Source organism: Ambystoma mexicanum, chromosome 12 (genome assembly GCF_040938575.1).
Source record: "Ambystoma mexicanum isolate Mex_15411 chromosome 12, UKY_AmexF1_1, whole genome shotgun sequence".
NCBI lineage: Eukaryota > Metazoa > Chordata > Amphibia > Caudata > Ambystomatidae > Ambystoma > Ambystoma mexicanum.
Genome location: NC_090936.1, coordinates 360095242 through 360116058, shown reverse-complemented (window position 1 = coordinate 360116058; position 20817 = coordinate 360095242). Strand labels below are relative to the sequence as shown.

The window sequence follows — 20817 nt, the reverse complement described above, 5'->3', positions numbered from 1 at the left end:
CTAACCGTTACTCCCCATTGGGTCCATTTGACCCAATGGTGAATTTGTGGTGCAATTACTGCAGGTGGTATTACAGTGAGGTAATTGTGCCCAAACATTTGCATTTTTATGGCGTGTTTACCCCCAGCTCTGAGCTGGGGGTGTCACAGCAGACTCAAAATTGGGCGGAGTTGTAAATGCGGCGGTAACACTGATTCCACCGCATTTAAGGGCTGCCGCCCAACACGTGATGAGGCCCTAAGTCTCAATTTATGGACTTTTTTCCATAATTTGTGGCAACAGCCCAATTTCAATAACTGCAGCATTGGGTGAATACCTCTATCTCTCTATTCTAGCACCCATCTTTTCTGCAACCTGACGTGCATCGTATGCTTGTGAACTATGCAGTATGTACATTTATCATTTCTAATGCTGCTCACTTGAGCCCATCAATGACATTTGTATCTGACTGCTTCTCCAATATTGTGTGTCCAGAAAACTCTAATTCAACGAAAAGATCTATGGTCCTTTAATTCCTAGATAAGATCCAACTATGGTCCTTCAATTCCTAGATAAGATCCAACTTGGTCAAACTTGGGTCCTTCCTTTCCTCTATCTCACTTTCTACCTGTGGTGTCCCCCAGGGGTCTAACCTCTCTCCCTGGCTCTTGAACCAATACCTGTCACCGCTCGCCCACTGCATTGCTGCTCTCTGCTCAAACTTCCAATGCTATGCAGATGACATCCAACTTGTTTTCAGGCTCCCTTCTGCCACCTCTTCTCCCTCTCTCATCTCCAACTTTTTGTCTGCAATCCAGGAGTGGTGCGCCGCCAATTACCTCTGCCTTAATGTCAGTAAAACAGAGATCCTCCTCATCGGAACACCTGCACCTTCCTTTCATGTAACTCTGTGGCCGGCCTCCCTTGATGCTCTCCCTGTTCCCACTTGTGAGTTTAAGAACCTAGGGGTCATCTTAGAATGCACGCTTTCCTTTTCTCTTCACATCTCTGACGTCTCAAAATAATCTAACTACTAACTGCACCTCCTCAGAGGTATTCTTCCTGTCCTCTCTTTCCCCCAGAAGCTCACTGTCTCCAGAGCTCTGGTTCTCTCTGGGCTGGACTATTGCAACAGCCTCTTTCTAAATCTGCCTGGACCCACTCTCCGTCCTCTACAGCTCATCCAGAACAGGACTGAAAGACTTGTCCATGGCCTCAAGCCCTGGAATCATATCTCTCCAGCCCTGAAATCTCTTCATTGGATCCCAGTGGCTGCAAGGATTACATTCAATACCCTTTGCACTGCCCACAAGGCTTTCTGGGGCCTGGGTCCACAATACCTTCAACTCTCCCTCCGTAAATACATTCCTGCTCAAGCTCTTCGCTCCTTCACCTCCAACTCCCTCGGGGTCAGTCGCTTCTCCAAGAAATGAGTTGGTGGTAGATCCCTTTACTCAGCGGGTGCCTCCCTCTGGAACAGCCTCCCTGCCTCTCTGAAACTTGAGGAGAACCATCTTCAATTCCGGAAGCACCTCAAGACCTTCCTCTTTGCTTCTGCCTTCGCTCTTCCTCTCCCCTGCTAATCTGTCTGCTGTGGCACCGGCACCTGGTTACCCTCTGATTTGTGGCCCAGATCCCTGTCCTCCCAGCCACACACCCGCACTGCCTCCTGGAAACCCCTGCACTTGGGTCTGTATCTGCAACCCGACAGTCCCCTTCCAGCACTTACCACCTGCTGGCCTCACTACCTGTTGTTGTTCTATCATGTGTTCAGCACTTTCCACTGCTCCCCCTACCCCTCGCCCTTTCCCCTTTCCCTCTCCACTTCACTTGCACGTTCTCAATGTCACTGGGCCTAGTAAGTTTGTTGTTTTGTCCTCCCTTGTTTCCCCTCCCTTGTCTTGTTGCGCCTTGAAACACTTGTGTATGGGCGCAATAGAAATAAAATATCATATCCTATCATATCAAGGATGCCTTTCGAAGAATAAAAACATACCCAGTTTAGTAAAATTAAACTGATGATCCAACAAAAACACAATAAAAAGGTACATTCTAGTTACAGTTATACAATCTTTACTGACTCTCTATTATCCAGTTGGGCAATGTCAGCATGTGATTGATGATTGTAGAACTGTCCACTGAACAGAAGCAGCCAAGAATTAAAGTGTACCTCCACTAAAAGGCTCCAAAGTAATTTTATGAGCCAATGGTTTTTAACAAATGAATGTTGAACGTGAGATTCATAACTTTATTTAATGGCAAACTGCTAAAGCAGATTTATTCAGAAGAAAATCCAACAATAGGGAAATTCCAAAGCAATAGTCGGAACCATCCCACCTGCTCCAAATGACGGAGGTTGCTTGCGGCCCTTGCAGGAGCCTAAATGACGAATGTGATGTATACACCAGCAATCACGCTGCCCCGCATGTTAAAGAAGGAGCCGTGTACAGGAGGAGAAACTCTCTGCCTCAACTCCTAGCCAATCACATCGCCCCTTGTGCCACCTAACTCGCTAGATGCCGCCCACCCCTCTCCTCCCCACCACCCGATACAGCTGTACCCCTCCTCTGTGCCGCTCTGTATCCTACCCCCTGCTGTATATCTGTTCTGTTACATCGGAAAAGCTCTCTGTTATGCATCTGCACTGTTGTATACCTCTGTAAAGCGCTCCGGAGCTTCTCGAAGCTAGGTCCACGCTCAATAAATACAATAATAATAATAATAATAATAAAATTAATAAGCTATGTTATATATGCCAGTTAAAGATGAAAATGCATTTTTCTGTCTTACTCCACATATTATTGTCGAAGAATTACACCTGCCTTCAATACTCGGTAGTTTCTTCACATGCAATGTCAGCAAATGTGATGCTTAGCATTTGTGTCAACTGGCGTGTGCAGGCGTATAATGAATGCAACCATCACATCAAGAGCAAATGCGCACACACTTCAGCAAGTTGAGACCATTTTTCGTATCACAAAAGGATGCGTTTACATGGCGAGAGAATGACAACTAAAATAAAGCATTGCACAGACAGGGTGAATTCACTTCTGCCAGTCACTGGGGCTTTAGGCGATGCTCCTTGCTCTTGGCCAACCAACAGTAACAGAAGCCACCCTGTTTCAGAATCCCAAACCCTGTCATTCAATGAAAGAACGTGTGAAGGGATTGTGTTCTAAGGGATGGTGAGTAAAGAACAGCCTGGACATTTAGACTAGCTTTCCTGGAGACTACATCAAGGTGGCTGCATTATGGCTACTGCAATCATGGCATAAACAAAGATGGCTACTTTGAACCTATGTGCGAGGTGGTAAACAAGCCCTACTTCAATCTCCACGGTCGAGATAGCCAAGAAAATACAGCACCTGAGTTAGGAATTATGAACTGGTAACAAAGACAGAGTTCGGAAGGAATCCTGAAGGAGACAAGTGGAATTGTGGTGTGTACTTTTGTACTTTTGTCAGACTACACTGAGACTTAGCAGCTGGTTACTGGAGTAGCATGTTAAGAGGACTAGGGCAATACTTTACTGTAAGTGGACACGCCCACTTTTTGTCCAACCTCTCTTTCCTCCTGGCCGAGCAATGGTGATGTGTCTGTTCTAACAAGAGGGGTTGTCGGATGAGTATACAGATTTCCAGGGTGGAGGGTTTGGGGTGTTTAGTGCAGTGTACGATTTTAAGACTGGGATGTTGTATGTTACATTGTGGTTACCTTAAACAGTGATACCAATTGAGCCTTCAACGGTGACCACTATGTTTGGAAGCTCATTACATGCTAACTGGACTTTTCTGGTAACGCAAGACCTGTTTGGCCATCCAAGTGGCACTGGGCAATTTCAGAATCTATTTGATCCTGGCAGTATTAAGCAGTCGGCGGTGGTTTGTGTTGGGTGATAAGGTCTTGAAGATGGGACATCTTAGAGCGGATAATGCACCCAAACAAGACGGTAATTGCCACATCAGTAACTGAATAGGTTGTTGAATAGTAAGCTGGGAATACCTGTCACTGAGACGAGTTTCACTTGAATTATTTGTAGTACTTTCCAGAACATGTGCGCCAATTGGTTGACCTACCGTATGGCTTCAGGCTAGTAGAAGGTGACCTTATATTAAAGGAAACTAAGGTGTACAAATAGAAGACCTTCTGGCTTGGAAAGTGATTGTGTTGTTTGATTGCTCTGCCGCTTGTGTGCCAGGCTCTAATACACTTATCAGCAGTACTAGAAGCAAGCACTATGTTCAATGAAGAATAGTCCACACGCTCCAGCACTGAACAATTGGAGTAATTGTTAAGGAGGACAATGACATGGCCACCTTTGGCAGCATGCGCAAGGCAAAGTGCCAGATGTTGCCAGGATATTTTCAGAATGCTGATATTGACAATGTATGGAATCCGGCCTCACAATTCGTTGCCTTGGCACAATGAGCTGGTGTAAACTGTTTCCTAAATAAGCTCAACGGTGCCGTGTATCCATACTGTTGATGAAGCAGAATGACTTTTATTTTGGTTATGCCCTTGTGATGTACTTGAAGTGGTTCTGCTAGATGGTGCTGGTGAAGCAGTGTGCAATGATCTGGGTGTTCTCTGGAGGCCCTAGCATGTAGTGGTGAGATCACCTTAGACCGGAAAGAGTGAAAACAGTACCACTGGTGCTTCCACTGTGAAAGCTTGTGGCTAGCTTCAAAGGTGGTTCTGGGCCTTTGTTGCTATTATCGTCTGGCAAAAATGTTTTAAAAAATGTATTATAGTGCAAAATGTTTAACCAAACCTTTTACACTTATATAAAAAGATGAATCTCACTTACAATAATAATCCTAATAAAATAGCAAATTATTAGCCAATATATGATTAATATTTCAAACTAATCTGAAACAACATAAATCCATTTAAGCAATAAGCCCTGAGCAGGGGGTGGCATCGCGAGGGCCTTAACAGTGGTAATGCCCCCCACCCCCCAATGAGGGGCTTATTGCTATTAGTACCCTGGCCTGTAAGACTGGGGTACTAAAAGCATATTTGTTTCTGTTCCGAAATGCTCTGGCGTTTAGTAACAGAAAAGAAAATGTAAAGAAATGGCCGCTGGGGAAGGGAAAACAGACTTCGTTTTCCCTTCCCCAGCGGCCATTGAAAAAAGTTTTTTAAAAAAATGAAAGTCATGGAAATGGGAGCAGTGACTACATGTAGTCCTTTCTCTCTTTCCGAAGGTACCCATTAAAAAAGTAAACCAAAAAAATGGCCACCATGGAACATAGAGAAGGGACTATGTGTATCCCTTCTTCCTTTCCATGACGGCCTGTCGCAGATCGGGAGCGGATGCGCTAGGGACAAAAGTGTTCCCTGCACGTTTGCTCCAGAAATGGACTGCAAAGAAGGTAAGTGGGGTTGGGGATGTGATGCTGGAAATGCATTGGAGGGACAGGGCCTCCATGTCCTTGTCCCGTACTCCTTTTATCATGTGTGTTCTGTGTTATTTTCTGCACAGGAGTACATGTGGGCCTCCTGGCAGTGCAGCTTTTCCTCTTTTTGGTTTGGTGAACAGACCCTTGGGATAATACCCTTATGGCACCCATGGTTGGGGGTACAACCCTGTACCCCTAGTGTATATTTTTGGGCACCTGTGTGTGGCCCAGAGAGCATGGTATGGGCTGGTGGCAGCTCCATGCTGAAATTGACTGGTGGTCTGAGTATCCTCCATTTTGGGATACCCAAGCCCTGCCATTAGAATCAGTTGATTCCTGATAGGGGACAAGATGGCCCCTGTGGCCTCTTGCTTTCTGTTGCCTGTTACCTCGTTTTCCCAAAGTCCTGGGAAGCCCCGACTCTGTCCCTTCCCCTGACTGGATGTTGGGTGGAAGTTCCATATATGGTATTGTGGGGACGTCCAGGCCAGACTGGCTGGAGCCTTCCCAGTGACTGTATGTTGTGGGTGCACCCTTGGGGTAGGACCTGGGTGAATGGAGTGTGTGGCCAATATGCATTTCATGTTATGGCTGTCTGGTTTCTGGTATGTGACACAAAGACTGAGACAGCCCTGCCCGAAACTGGTATGAATGCAGTGTGGAGTGCTGAATGGCTGGGTGCTTGTCCCAATCCACATTCCTTGTTGTGAGTGTGTGGATGGAGAAGAATGGCCTGAATGCACTGTGAACCTGATTGGCTGCCTGCCTGCATGAATGCCCTTCTGAATGATTAGTTGCCTGAGTGTGACCCAGCACAGTGAATGAGAGACCAAACAGTATATCTGGGGACCTCTCACTGATGGAAATCATTCAGAAGCTGAAGTAGAAACTTGATGCTTGATCTCGAAGCCGAGCCGGAAGAAGAAGGTTAATTGCTGTTTCCCTTCGATGTAATCTGAAAGCTGCTGTGCCTTCAAGAAACTGATCTAAGAGGGGACCCTGCTAGGAGACCTCTTCCCGAGCTTTGAGAGACCATCGTCCACATGCTAACCTTCACCAAGGCTCCCTGGAAGTCAGCCTTCAAAAGACTGCCGACCGGAGACGGCGACCGCCGAGGAAACTGAAAAGAAGCGCCCGGACATCCGTCCACTGTCATCAACCAGGGTTCGGAGGATAGCCGTAAGCGCTGGAAGCCCATCGAAGCCGTGTTGCCCAGAAGCGGGTACCACTTGACGCTGTGCCGAAAAAAAAAACAGAGCCGCAACACTCCATTGCCTTAGAGCACTTTGAATTAAGGACTCCCTTGCTCATCACCGTCGACTGCTTTGTCCCGCCGGAGAAAGTCAAGGTCGCAGCCGAACCAAGGAGAATCCGCTGGTGGGTTTCCTGCCACCTGAAGACCACAAAGATGTCAACAACCCGACACCCTTGCTGGGCCAAAGTTCTTCATTGACTCTTTGCAGCAACAAACTATCGTCGTCGAAGTGCACCGCGCGCCTCATCTTCGCAGGACGTCCACGAGCGATCATCGATGAACACTGGCAGGACCGAAGCTGCTGCCTCAATACCATTGTTCACCCTTTTCTTAGAGGGATCTCTACGATCCGTAGCTCCTGCCTTAAAGGGAGTTCACTGAAGAAGGATCCATTGACGACCCAATGTCGAACTCTGCTAAACCAGGTACATTGGGGTACAATATATGGACTGGTCTTGTTTATTATATTATTTACAGGTTGCGAAGGTGGGGGGATCCTGACACAGAACGGTGCCTGGTGGTAGGGGCCCAGTATTCTGCTAGTTGTTTAACCCTTGTTTTCCTCCTATGTCTATTGGTGGTTCACTTTATTAATTGATTTGTATGCAATTTGAAACTGTCTACAGTTGATGCATTTTAATGGAATCAAAGGAGTAATTATGGTACCACATAGAGACTGTATATATTTATCATTATAGAATTGCCCGAGCACAAAGTGCTCATATGTGTACATAATCAAAGCCTTAATTATATAAAGAACTGTGTTTTCACTAACATAGTGTGTGGACATTCCTTTGTGGGTGTTTGGGGACTACACTGTACTTAAGAACCAGCCTGCATCACCTGAGAGCTTAAGCCTTGGTTGCTCATCCACGTTTACCAAATAGAGAATCTTGGCTGGGGTGCTATGTGCTTCTACTCTGCCATATAATGGTCAGGAGTACAGATACCCCCTCCAGTCTTTACACTGGTGGCATCGGTGGGATGATTATGGTTTTAAGAATCAGTGTGTAACCTTGCCACTTGCAAAATATCCACACTTTGTTAAACTGAGGTTTAGTTGTGTACTAGATAACTACATTACAAGCAATGGAATCTATTGCAAATGGTAAATTGACTAGGATGAGCTTAGGGGCTTTCCAGCGTGCTTGTGAAGCCAGGGAGTTAGACTTTAAAGATAATCTAGGGTTAAGCTGAAAGCTGCCCTGGTGGACTACCAGACTGATTGGGAAGCTCTTGAAGGGGGGGGAGGGGTGCAACCATTGAGGACCCTGCCCCTGGGGTTGTTACTTAATCTGTTTCTGGGAATGCCACCACTCCTGCTGCCTCTATTCTGAACCCCAGCAGTGTTTCTTCAGGGAATCCCTTGGAACTTGAATTATTAAGGATGAAATCGGCCTTTGAATATAAAAAGCTGGAAACAGAAGCTGAATTTAGGAAGGAGGAGTTGGCACAACAAGTGATACTCAAAAAAATAGGGATCTTGAACTCAAATACAGGGAACTTGAACTCAAGAACAAGGACACTGAATGTCAGAGAATCCAGCTAGAGAAAGCTAGAGTGGAGACTTCAGCAAAACCAGTTCAGATTGTCAGGTCCCCTACCACCAAGTTTATGAAAGATTTGGTTGGTGTGTATGTGGAGAGTTCTGATATCCTCCAATGGATTGAAGCATTTGAAATGGCTTGTGGAATCCACGATGTGGATAAAAGAGATTGAGCTAAGTGTTTGTTAAGTAGAGTGCCTCAGACTGGTTATGATTGTATTCTGAAACAGAGTGTGGAAGAAAGGCTTCGTATGAGTGCATGACATCTGATTTGATTGACAAGGTTGGCAAGACACCTACCCAATACCTTAAAAGGTTCAGGGAATATGAGGAAAGAGAGAATGTGTCTTGGATTGACTGGGTGAGTGCTGCATATATGAACATGATGGGGTGGATTGATGGTTACAAAGTGAAAACGTTTGTTGAATTGTCCCACCTTTTGTTTTTTTAGCATTATTCTGAAGCCTGTTCACCAGAGCTGCGTCAGTATTTTGCTGACCAGAACATTTTAGATCCCTTTAAGCTGGCTAGGCTGGCTGACAAGTGGGGCTCCCACCGGGTGTCCCCTAAGGAACCCAGTGGGAAGGACAAGGACAAATAAAAGGGGGCCTCTCAGAAGTCTGAGGAGTCCCAAAAGCAGTCGTAGTCGAGTAAACCAAAACTTTCCTCTCCTAAGACCCAAACATCTAGTAAAGATAGATCGTATATGGGAGGGAGCAAGATTAGTTGTCCTCCTGCTGCAAAGCAAGCTCCCAGTGGCTCCAGTACCATACCCCGCATTCCTAGCACTTGTTGGGACTCTGAGGCTCTGGACCATAAGAAGGGTGACCCCAAGTGTAAAGGTAAGGCACTTGGAGTCCAGGCTGTCCGCCTGACCTACCCTTACCCCATGTCTTTGGTGGAGGCCACTGTCCTCCCCTCCTCTACAGGAATCACATTTGGTGCTCCTGTAGAGATTTCTCTAGTATCCTTTGGGGCCTTGGAACAGTACGCAAAAGTACTGACTACAATCCCACAGAACACCCGTAGGTTTTTGAGAAGTGTCCTCCTGAATGGCCAAGCTTCTACTGGCTTGAGAGCAGGGCTCTCCCCACCGGGACAACGGAACATCCCCCGGTAGGCCTCTGGCTTGCAGGGCCTCTTTGGAGCGGATGGATACACACAACAGCACATCCCGTGATTTCGCATCCGCCTGGGTGGATTCTGTTGAATTGGCTGCCTGCCGTGCTGGCTGCCACCATCAACCGAGGCAGGCGTTGCAAATTCTTCATTTTTTTCTTCCCAGCAGTGCTGGGCCCGCGCCAGCGCATGAGGGCCTTTTGGGCTGGGCACCACACCGGATTGGAACGCATGTGCCAGTGCACACATTGGCAGCGCAGCGGCAGGTCAGCAGATCCTGCAGCCGGCCCGGGCTGCGTGAGGCCTTGGCAAGATTGTTCATGTCGATTATCGTCAGGTCGACTAAGGTAAGCAAGATGCTGATGCAATATCACTTCATAAAGGAACTTTTGATTCGCAGGACATTGAATACACGGCTCACTTTCAAGATGAAATTTAGCTTGAAGATGCACATGTAGCGGGAGCAGGAGCGCGAAAAGTAGTTCAGAGGCCATGTTACAGAAACCTTTCAGCAGTGCAGTGACAATAAGCACTAGTACAAACATTGCTGTAGAGCAAACATCATATTCTCTTACTGCATGTTTGCAGAAAGGACATATTTACCTCGTCCTTTCCTCTGGTGCAAACATGCATTAAAGGAATGTTTTTTGCACTAGGGTGCAACGTTTCTGAAATACCCCCCCATATGTTGCTAGCGCGTTCCGCTTCACAGAATGGCTCATAAATTAGGCTGGGAAAGAGCCAAAGTCTCCCAAATCTTCATATTCAGTAACACTTTATATCAAGCGAAAGCCCAAAGGTCATTGGAGTTCATAGTTCACAAGCCCTGAAGCCGTAAATAAATGATATGCTGCACTAAAGGTCACAGCTGCACCGCCACAGCCCACTCACTGCACAGAACAGAAGACACACGTTTATTGGCATATCTTGTTATGGTCTGATGAGTTCAACACACCCTTTAGGGGGACCCTCGTGACTGCTTCTCTACAGCCTTCAACCGCCCCTACTGGAGTTTCCCTGTCATTAGCAAGGGAAAGTGCTTACAAGCAAAAAGAGAAAGCAACATGGCTTTTTAAATCACTCTTTCTGAAATGTATGCTGCAAAAATGCACCATTTCAACACATTATTTTAAAAACATTTCTCGCAGGAAACCCTCCATTGGAATCACTGTAAATTGGTTGGGCTCATTTACTGCACTCGTTCGTGCCATTTCTTGAGAAAATATGTACGCCCATCTACTTTGACACTTCACCAGCCGCAACTGAATAATAATAATAACAAGCATTGGCCATGCCAAGAGTTAGGGCTTTTGTAGTAGGCATGGGAAAGGCACTTGCCAGTCACTGCCGAGGTGTTATTACCTTGCAATGTTTGGTAGCAGGTGCAAAACGGTGCCAGGGCATCTAATAGCAGTGCCTGGCAAATGCCCAATACTAACAGAAGCCAAAACCGCTGGCTTTGTCAATGCTTGTTTTTAACAAGACTACAGTGAAGGACCTTATATTTAGTGCTTATACATCGAGTGGCTGAAGGTAAACCTGATTAAGAAATGTGTATTACACCAGTAGCACGTACAACTCCAATTAAGTCATTAACTCTCAGAAGACTGCTTTGAAAAAACCCTAACAGGCACTGCCAGTGCAAAGTTAGATGGCAAGGCTTGAATAAGGCGAGCTTAAAGAGTTCCCATGCGGAGCTGTTTTGGGTGGGGAGGGGTAGGAACTGGGTGGGAATGGCCATACGGATTGGCATAGCCATGGGCAGTCAATGGGTGGGCAAATAGCCGAACTACACCTACATGCCCTGTGCCCCTCCTCATATGCCATTTCGCCCTATCTGTACTCCAATGCAATAGTTTTGGCTTTATAACAGCCCACACTAAAAATGATAATAATAGTAAAATAATACTAATATTAATCATAATAATAGTATCAGGAATGTATATGCAGCTAAATGTGAGATTTCTCCCGCTTCTGCTGCAGTGAGAGCTGCATGTGTGTTTGTATGTTATATAGCTGTTTACGTTATGCCCTTTGACCTTTCTGAAAAGCCTGTGATGCTGGTGCTGCAAGGTCAGCAGAGATTTTTTAATGCCATTTATCTCATATTTCCTTTGAGTTGTTTTTAGAGTTTCCTTAACCTTTTCTGCCAAATGACATTGTGAGGGAGTGTGAAATGTATGACCAGTAACATGAACTTGTAGGTGGTGAAAAATACGAATGAACACAGAGGTCTTTCATAAAGCATGTCATGGCAGTATATTCATGCTTGTCCTGATACAGCATTTTTGCCACTGACGTATAAATAACAATAGCAAGCAATGTGAATTCATCTGATTGGAGGAGCGCGATGACCCCACAGGTGGTTTTCTCTGACTAAACAGAGGAAACCCAGATTTCCCCCAAAGCAGCATGCATGCTTTTTCGCAAGGCCTTGCTTAAGAAGTGTGCTCACACCATTGTAATCCTCAGAAGATCCCAATGCACAAAAGCATTTTGTTTTTAAATATTTGTGTCATTATTTCTCCTATGATAAGGAGCACTGGAATTCTTGTGCCTCCAGACCGGGGTGAACTGTCCAATGGGGACTCTGGAGATTTCCTGGTAGGCCTCTGCACTCTGGATCTTTTTTGTGTGGTAACCTATTTTATTTCAGGTTTTTCTCATAGGAATAGGGTTGGGCTTGCTGAAAATGTGTAATATGGGGCCACTTTGAACATTCAGACAGGGCCTGTTTTGGTTGCCAGTCCACCCCTGCTTAAGAGACACTGGGGCAAGTATGACAGTGGTAAACAGGACCCTGCTCATGCCAGAGGACGATGTAGGTGCGCCTCTGAAAACCACCAGGTTAGCTGGTGGGCATCCCAAATTATCTCCTGTAGCCCTAGTCACAATCATGATTGGAGACAAGACAGCAAAGCTTCTTGCCCTGGTTCAGGACAATGTACCTGCTAACATTTTGTCAGGCAATGATCTAGTGGAGTTGGGGTTGATCTCTGATGGTCTCCCCCCTGACTGCTGCTGCAGTCACAAGGTCACAGGTAACTCTGGGTCTGACCATCAGTCAGGTACCTAAGCCGAAGGGGAAACCCAGGGCAAGACCGAATAGTAAGAAGGCCCACTCTGGGAAAGGGGCTCCTTTTGTTCCTGCTGCTTCAGCAGCACCCACTGGGATTCATGCTCCAGACGGGCTGGGTCCAGTGGTAAACCCAAACTCAACTCCCGAGGAAGAAGAGCCAGAAGTCCCTCCTGCGGGAGAGGTGCTCAACCCAGAGGATCACCCCGATCTTCAATGCCTGTTGGCTGAAGGGGGGCCCTCTAGGGGTGACTTATTTAAGGGTTGAAGAGAGTGCCACTCTCTCTCGAGGGTCTGAGGAAACAGGTTCAGGCCCAGGCACAAGGTGAAGTGCCTAGGTGTTTCCAGATTTATTGGGAGGGTGAGCTCCTTTGCGGGGTGCCCAATAAGCCTGAACCTGGTGCCCTCAAGAGGTTGGCGGTACACCAGGTTTACAGGCCCTTCCTACTACAGTTGGTGCATGAGGTGCCATTGGCTGGTCATCTTGGGACCAAGAAGAGTAAGCAAAGGCTCTCTGCCCATTTTTACTGGCCCCAGATGGGAGTAAAAATGGAGTCCCACTACAGGACCAGCCCCACTTGTCAGTTGTCTGGCAAGACGGGAGGCAGTATCATTGCCCCACTACAGCCGTTGCTAGTGGTTGGCACACCATTTGAGAGGGTGGGCATCAACATTGTCGGTCCCCTTGACCCTCCCATTTCTGGTGGACATCGGTTCATCCTGGTCTTGGTAGATCATGCCACCAGTTACCCTGAGGCTATACCCCTTCGGACAGTTACTATCAAGGTGGTTGCCAGGGCATTTTTACCATGGTTGGATTCCCTAGAGAGCTTGTCTCTGACAGAGGATTCAACTTCATGTCGAGTTACATGAAAACGATGTGGAAAGAGTGCGGGGTAACCTACGAGTTCTCCACCTCCTACCATCCCCAGACCAATGGTGTGGTTGAGAGATTTAATAAAACTCTCAAGGGCATGCTGGGTGCTTTGGAAGAGTCCCTAAGGAGGAAATGGGATCTCCTCCTGCCATGCCTGCTGTTCACTTACAGAGAGGTACCTCAAGAGGTTGTTAGTTTCAGCCCCATTGAATTGCACTTTGGACATCCCGTGAGGGGGCCCCTTGCCTTGATCAGAGAAGGTTTGGAAGCCACCCCTCCAGGTCCTGCCAAGCAAGTGGAGGACTATGTGTTAGGCCTCAGATGGAGGATGACACAGATGAGGGGCCAGACGACAGCGAACCTTAAGGCAAGCCAGGAATTGAACAAATACTGGCATGACCTTAAAGTATCACAAGTGGATTGGACTCCAGGACAGGAGATCCTTGTGATGGAGCCTACCAAGCCTAGAGCTCTGGCAGATAAGTGGACTGGACCCTTCAGGGTAATCTTCAAGATGGGCAAAGTCAACTATCTGGTTGACATCGGAGTCCCTGGGGTAGCCCCTCAGGTATTCCACGTCAACAGGCTCAAGCCTTTCCATAGACGTGAAGAAGTCTCATGCCTCTTGCTAGCTTCAGAGCAAGAAGAGGATGAGAGCGAGCCCCTTCCTGATTTGCTGCATAACAACCCTCAGGATGGCTCAGTGGAGGGAGTGCATCTCTCTCCAGATCTGACACCAGGGCAGCAGAAGGCCTCTCATGCTTTGCTCCGGCAGAATGCCCCTCTGTTCTCGCTGACACCAGGCCTCATCCGGTGGTGCAGGCATGAAATTGACACTGGTGACAGCGTACCTGTCAAAAGCAGATGCTACAGGATGTCAGACACTGTGAAGAACCACATCCAGGTTGAGGTCACCAAGATGTTGGATCTGGGTGTTATTGAACCCTCAACCAGTCCCTGGTCCAGTCCAGTGGTCCTTGTCCCCAAGGCAAGTTCCCAGGCAGGTACCAAGGATTGACGGTTCGGTGTGGACTACAAAGGGGTCAATGCCGTCACCAAAACATGACGCGCACCCATTCTCCCGGGCTGATGAGCTCATGGACACCATAGGTGCTGCCAAATTTGTGATCACCTTTGACCTTACCTCAGGCTATTGGCAAATAGCTCTGACGGACCATGCCAAGGAAGAGAATGCATTGTCAACACCTGAGGGGCTCTACCAGTTTAGAGTCATGCCTTTTGGGTTGAAGAATGCCCCTGCCACCTTCCAAAGATTAGTCAACCAATGCGCTCAGTGGGCTGGAGGCCTTTTGTGTGGCCTACTAAGAGGACATTGCTGTCTACAGTTCCACCTGGAAAGAGCATTTGACTCATTTGGATAAGGTGTTGCAGGCCTTGAAAAGGACTAACCTCACTATCAAGGCCACCAAGTGCCAGATAGCTCAGGGGAAAGTCACATATCTTGGTCATGAGGTAGGAGGGAGTTGAATCCAACCTCTCCCCAGTAAGGTACAGGATGTACATGACTGGGAGACTCCCACTACTCAAACCCACTTGAGAGCTTTTTTGGGCCTCATTGGGTATTACCGCTGCTTAATGGCAGACTATGGAACCATAGCTGCCCCTCTGACAGCTCTGACTTCGCCCAAACAACCGAGGAAGGTTAACTGGACTGAAGACTGTCAGAGAGCCTTTACTGGCTTGAAGGAAAGTCTGTTTAGGGCACCTGTGTTGTGCTGTGCGCCTGATTACAGCAAACCCTTTATCATTCAGACTGATCCCTGCAACACCGGAATTGGAGCAGTCTTGACCCAGTTAGAGACAAAGGGAGAGAACAGCCTATCATATTCATCAGTATCGCGCTCTGAAACACTTGTGTACGAGCGCGATAGAAATAAAATATCAATCAATCAGTAGACAACTCAAGGGTAGAGAACTTAGGTGGGCTACTGTTAAAAAGGAATGTTTTAGCATAGGAGTCCATGTGGGTGTCCTGGCAGTGCGGCTCTTCCTCGTTTTCGTTTGGTGAACAGACTCTTGGGATACCCTTATGGCACCCATGGGTGGGGTTACAAACCTGTAGCCCATGTGTATGTTTTTGGGCACCTTTGTGAGGCCCACAGGGCAGGGTATGGGCTGGTGGCAGCTCCATGCTGAAATTGACAGTTGCTCTGAGTATCCTCCATTTTGGCATACCCAGGCCCTGCCATTGGAATCAGTTGAATCCTGATAGGAGACGAGATGTCCCATGTGGCCTCTTGCTTTCTATTGTATGTTACCTTGTTTTCCCAAAGTCCTGGGAAGCCCTGACTCTGTCCCTTCCCCTGTATAGCTGTTGGGCGGAAGTTCCATATATGGTATTGAGGGGAAGTCCAGGCCAGACTGGCTGGAGCCTTCCCAGTGACTGTATGTTGTGGGTACACCCTTGGGGTGGGAAATGGGTGAATGGAGAGTGTGACCAATATGCATTTCATATTATGGGTGTATGGTTTCTGGTATGTAGTGAAAGACTCTGGGTAAGGCTCTTGTAACCAGGACTCATGTCTGGCAGAGAGTCTCCCAGGACCCCCCTTGTTATTTGCATGGTTTCTGGTATTTGACACAAAGACTGAGACAGCCCTGCCTGAAGCTGGTATGACTGCAGTGTGGAGTGCTGAATGGCTGGGTTCTTGTCCCAATCAACCTTCCTTGTTGTGAGTATCTGGATGGAGAAGAATTGCCTAAATGCACTGTGAGCCTGATTGGTTGCCTGACTGCCCTTCTGAATGATTGGTTGCCTGAGTGTGACCCAGCAGAGTGAATGAGAGACCAAGCAGTATATCTGGGGACTTCTCACTGATGGAAATCGTTCAGAAGCTGAAGTTGAAACTTGATGCTTGATCTCGAAGCCGAGCCGGAAGAAGGTTAACTGCTGTTTCCCTTTGACACAATCTGAAAGCTGCTGTGCCTTCAAGAAACTGATCCAAGAGAGGACCTGGCTAGGAGACCTCTTCCCGAGGTACGTGGGACCATCGTGCACCAGCTAACCTTCACCAAGACTCCCTGGAAGTCAGTCTTCAAAAGACTGTCGACCGGAGACGGGGACCGCCGAGGAAACTGAAGAGAAGCACCCTGACATTACGTCCACCGTCATCGACCAGGCTTCGGAGGATCGCCGTAACCGCTGGACGCCAGTCGAAGCTGTGTTGCACAGATGCGAGGACCACTTGACGCCATGCCGCTGACGAACAGAGCCACAACGCTCCATTGCCTAAGAACACTTTGAATCAAGGACTCCCTTGCTCATCACCGTCGACCGTTTTGTCCCGCCGGAGAAAGTCAAGGTCGCCGCCGAACCAAGGAGAATCCGCCAGTGGGTTTCCCTTCACCCGAAGACCACAAAGACGCCGACAACCCGATGACCCGACACCCTGGCTGGGCCAAAGTTCTTCATTGACTCTTTGCAGCAACTAACTATTGTCATCGAGGTGCAACGCAAGCCTCGTCTTCGCAGGACGTCCACGACCGATCGTCGACGAGCACCAGCAGGACCAAAGCTGCTGCCTAAATGCCATTGTACACACTTTTTCTTCAAGGGATCTCGATGATCCGTGGATCCTGCCTTAAAGGGAGTTCACTGAAGAAGGATCCGTCGATAACCTGACGTCGAACTCTGCTAAACCAGGTACATTGGGGTAGTAGAACATTTTTAGAGGGAAATAAGACTCTGCTGAACAATACATGGACTGGGCTTGTTTATTATATTATTTACAGGTTTCTCAGGTAACACAGAACTGTGCCTGGTGGAAGAAGCCCGGTATTCTGCCAATTGTTTAACCCCTTGTTTTCCTCCTATGTCTATTGGTTAATCACTTATTAATTGATTTGTATGCCATTTGAAACTGTCTACAGTTGATGCATTTTAATAGAATCAAAGGAGTAATTATGGTACCACATAGAGACTGTATATATTTATCATTATAGAATAGCCTGAGCACAAAGTGTGTACATAATCAAAGCAGTATTTATATAAAGAACTGTGTTTCCGCTAACATAGTGTGTGGACATTCCTTTGTGGGTGCTTGGGGACTGCACTGTACTTAAGAACCAGCCTGCATCACCTCCTGAGAGTTTAAGCCTTGATTGCTCGTCCATGTTTACCAAATAGAGAATCTTGGCTAGGGTGCTCTGTGCTTCTACTCTGCCATATAGAGGGCATGAGTACAGGTACCCCCCCTCAGTCTTTACATGGGGGCTGGGAGGGAATTCTGTGGATGGGGGCAGGGGGGAGCGGAGAGAGGGAAGATCACACTTACCTCGTTCCCCCGTGGTGGAAGATGGCGATCTCCAGCCTTGAGGCAGTTTGAAGCGGGGGTATTACCGCTGGTAATGCCAGTGTTCCAAGGCTCCTCATTGGCTGAGAGTTTGCCACCACCCTCCCACCCCGCCGTGTACTAATAAAACGTATTCTCCAAAGAAAATTCATCATATCAAATTAGCATTAAGACCGCTATGCAAAATAAAATACTAGTGTAACCAATTCATATCAGACGTTGTCTCAGTCCACAGCTAGAAGTACAAATATGTTACAGTCCATCACTCGGTGCAAAATAATTTCATGGCAATATTAGTTAAGGCGTGCTCCCATACCTTTTAAGCAGCCTTTATTGATTTCCACAACAGTGCCTCTTTTCCACTTCATCCAAGTTTACTCATCACACAGTATCTTTTCAAATAGCATTCTTCTAGGGCCAGGCACATGGTGAGTAGGCGCTCTGTTTCTAGGGCCATCTTACAAAGCCTGCACATTTTAGCATTATGCAGAATGTGCATTCTAGGGCCCTTCATCATGAGTGAAGGGAAAATCTAAGTTTTAATCCAAACTGCCTTAGCAATGGGTCCTCCCATATTATAAGATAAGGGAATGGCTGAAGGTATGGAAATCTTTGTTCAGAATACCCTTTTAATGTTTTCTTGCTGTGCAAATATTCAATATTGGTTATTTGGCCCCATTCAAAGTCTTTTCAAGTCCATTTCTTTTACTAAAGTTGGATTCCCAAAATAGTCAATTTCCATACCAATCAGTCTATGGAATTCGTCACATGCAGACATCCATTCTTTCATCTGCACATAGTCCACAGTTAGTACATTACCATTTTTATTGTACCAGGTGTATTGTGTATGCCCAGTATCATTCATTAGTTTATGTAAAAGGATACTATGTTTCATTTTAAGTAACATGTTAAGGGAGACCAGGCATAACTCTAAACGTATGGATTCGACCGGTAATCCTTGGGTGAATCCCAATGCACTTTGCCAGATTTTTCCCTCCAATACCTTTAGCCATCGTAGTTCTTTATCTGTGTGCTTCTCTAAGCCATAAACTATACTGTGAATGAGACTAGTTTGATATACTTGGATCAATCTTTCGATGGAACAACCTCCCTCAGTAAAGGTATATTTTGGAATCACCCCAAACGTGCACAATGCCCTTGCCATTATGTACGTTTTATTGGCTGTGGGCAAGCAGGTAGATGTGATAAGTGAAGCCAGATAGATATTGGCATTTGCTTTTTCAATTTTCTCCCCTTCAATTTTCCATACAAAATGTTAAGCTGTTCCCTTGTACCCTATCTCCATAATCTTTGTCTTAGTCCAATTCAGATCTAGCTCTTTTTCCTGAGAGTATGGATGCAATGCTGTTAAGTCCCTTTGTAGGCCAACTGGTGTTCTATCAAGGAGGATTGTATCACTGGTATGCAAGATCCAACCTATAGATTTCATGCCTATTTTGTGGGGGAAAGAATTACAAAAATCTAATGTAGCACCTAAATCTGCTCAAACTAAAAAGACCTTAAGCATGTATGTGTGGATAAATCTTTTGTGATGTAGGAACCGAGCAATACTGTGATCAGGGTAAACAATACAATTACTCTTCCAATTGATTGAATATGCAGCTCAATGTATTCAAATATTAGATATCACCTAAAAATCGGACTCTCACAATCTGTGTGAATTTACAATACAGTACATGTAAATGACAAATAAATTGCCATGTGCTTGTTAAGACATACAGACTTTCATTGTAAACACCTAATGTTGTTTCTAACACTTATTGCATCTGGTTAAGTAGACATCAAAACAAAACATTAAAAATAAGACTAACACACATATTTACTATACATAAAAATCTCAACGCTAAGGGTTGTAATTAGTGCTATTGAATGTTAAGTACAACTACCAAGATAGCCTAGACTAATAGTGATACAATTTGATGCAATACACATAAATATAATAAAAACCCAACATGTTTCATTCCACAAAAAGAAATGACGCAATTTAGGGAAATTCTTCAAGGGGAGAAAATTGTCTCTTTAGCTGCTACACGGCTGCACCCATGTCAGTCTTGAGGTGGCCTCTGATGTTTAGGTGGTGATTCTCAGATGGATACAACACTTCAGTGTTGGTTGATTCCAAAGAGCACTAGTATAATTTTCCAAAGCGTAGTTCCCTCAGACTGTTTTCAAAATCAGTGCTGTAAACTCAGAAGAGTTAATTCTTCAAAAATAATAGTCTTGTAAGTATTTCCATCTGTCTCAAAATGCTCGATGTTTGTAATATAATGGTGGATTAACATCCCCAAAATCTTGGTAGGTGGACCTCTAGTCGTTTCTTGGACTCAAATGTCTGGTAACCTTATTGTTCTTATCGCGATTCTGCGCTGGTAAGTCACATCTCGAGTGTTCAGTGTATCTCAGGCTATTGTTGCCCCTGCAATCTCAAAGACCGGAATAGTGGCATCACAGGGACACTGAATCTGCCACATACAGATTAAATAATGTGGGCGCAAGCACGCATTCTTGCTTCAGGATTTTGGTTTGAATGAATTCTGTTACAGAGTGCTTCTGATTAATTCAGATTGCTGCTGTTGTCTCCGTTAAAAGAGACGGATAAAGTGGTGGAGGTCTACCTCAGTGCCCCATCCATCAGTTTACTCCAGAGTCCAGCTCTATCTACCCTGTGGAATGCTTTAGAGAATTCCATATAAGCAATGCACAGACTCCTTTTGTTATGAACGAGGGTTTGGCGTATCAAGTACTGGCTAGCCCAAATATAATGGTAAGTACTCAAATTCTTTCTAAATCCAGTTTGCTGTAAGGTTGTTGTTCTGCCCACTTTTTACGTTTTTCTAATAGCAAATTGCAGAATAATTTACCTGAAGTGTCTAGCAGAGCTAATAACCTATAGTTGGTAGTAATGCCCAAGTCCACTTTTTTGTAAATAGGCACCAATAGTGATTTTATTCAGGAGGTAGGTATAATTCCTTCCTTCATAATCTTCTTAAACAAGTTGTTAATTATTGATGTCCATACCACCGGGTTGCTTCTTATTAAAGTATTTAAAAGCCCATCTGGGCCTGGGGCTCCGGAGTCTTTCATTTTCTTTAATGCCTCATATATGTCTAGCTCTGTAAAGAATATTCTGTCACCGTGGTATTTATACTCACAGGATTTATTTTGGCTGTATATGCTCTTAGTCAAACATAATTCCTCCACATACTTCTCCCAGTCCACTTTCTTTATT

At 46.0% G+C, this 20817-nt stretch overlaps 1 protein-coding gene across 2 annotated transcripts in view; it reads right to left on the bottom strand.

The window, feature by feature from the left end:
- LMNTD1 (lamin tail domain containing 1) overlaps positions 1-20817 on the bottom strand; it is a 2112860-nt gene that overhangs the window by 2018149 nt on the left and 73894 nt on the right. The gene's annotated exons all lie outside the window — the stretch shown is intronic.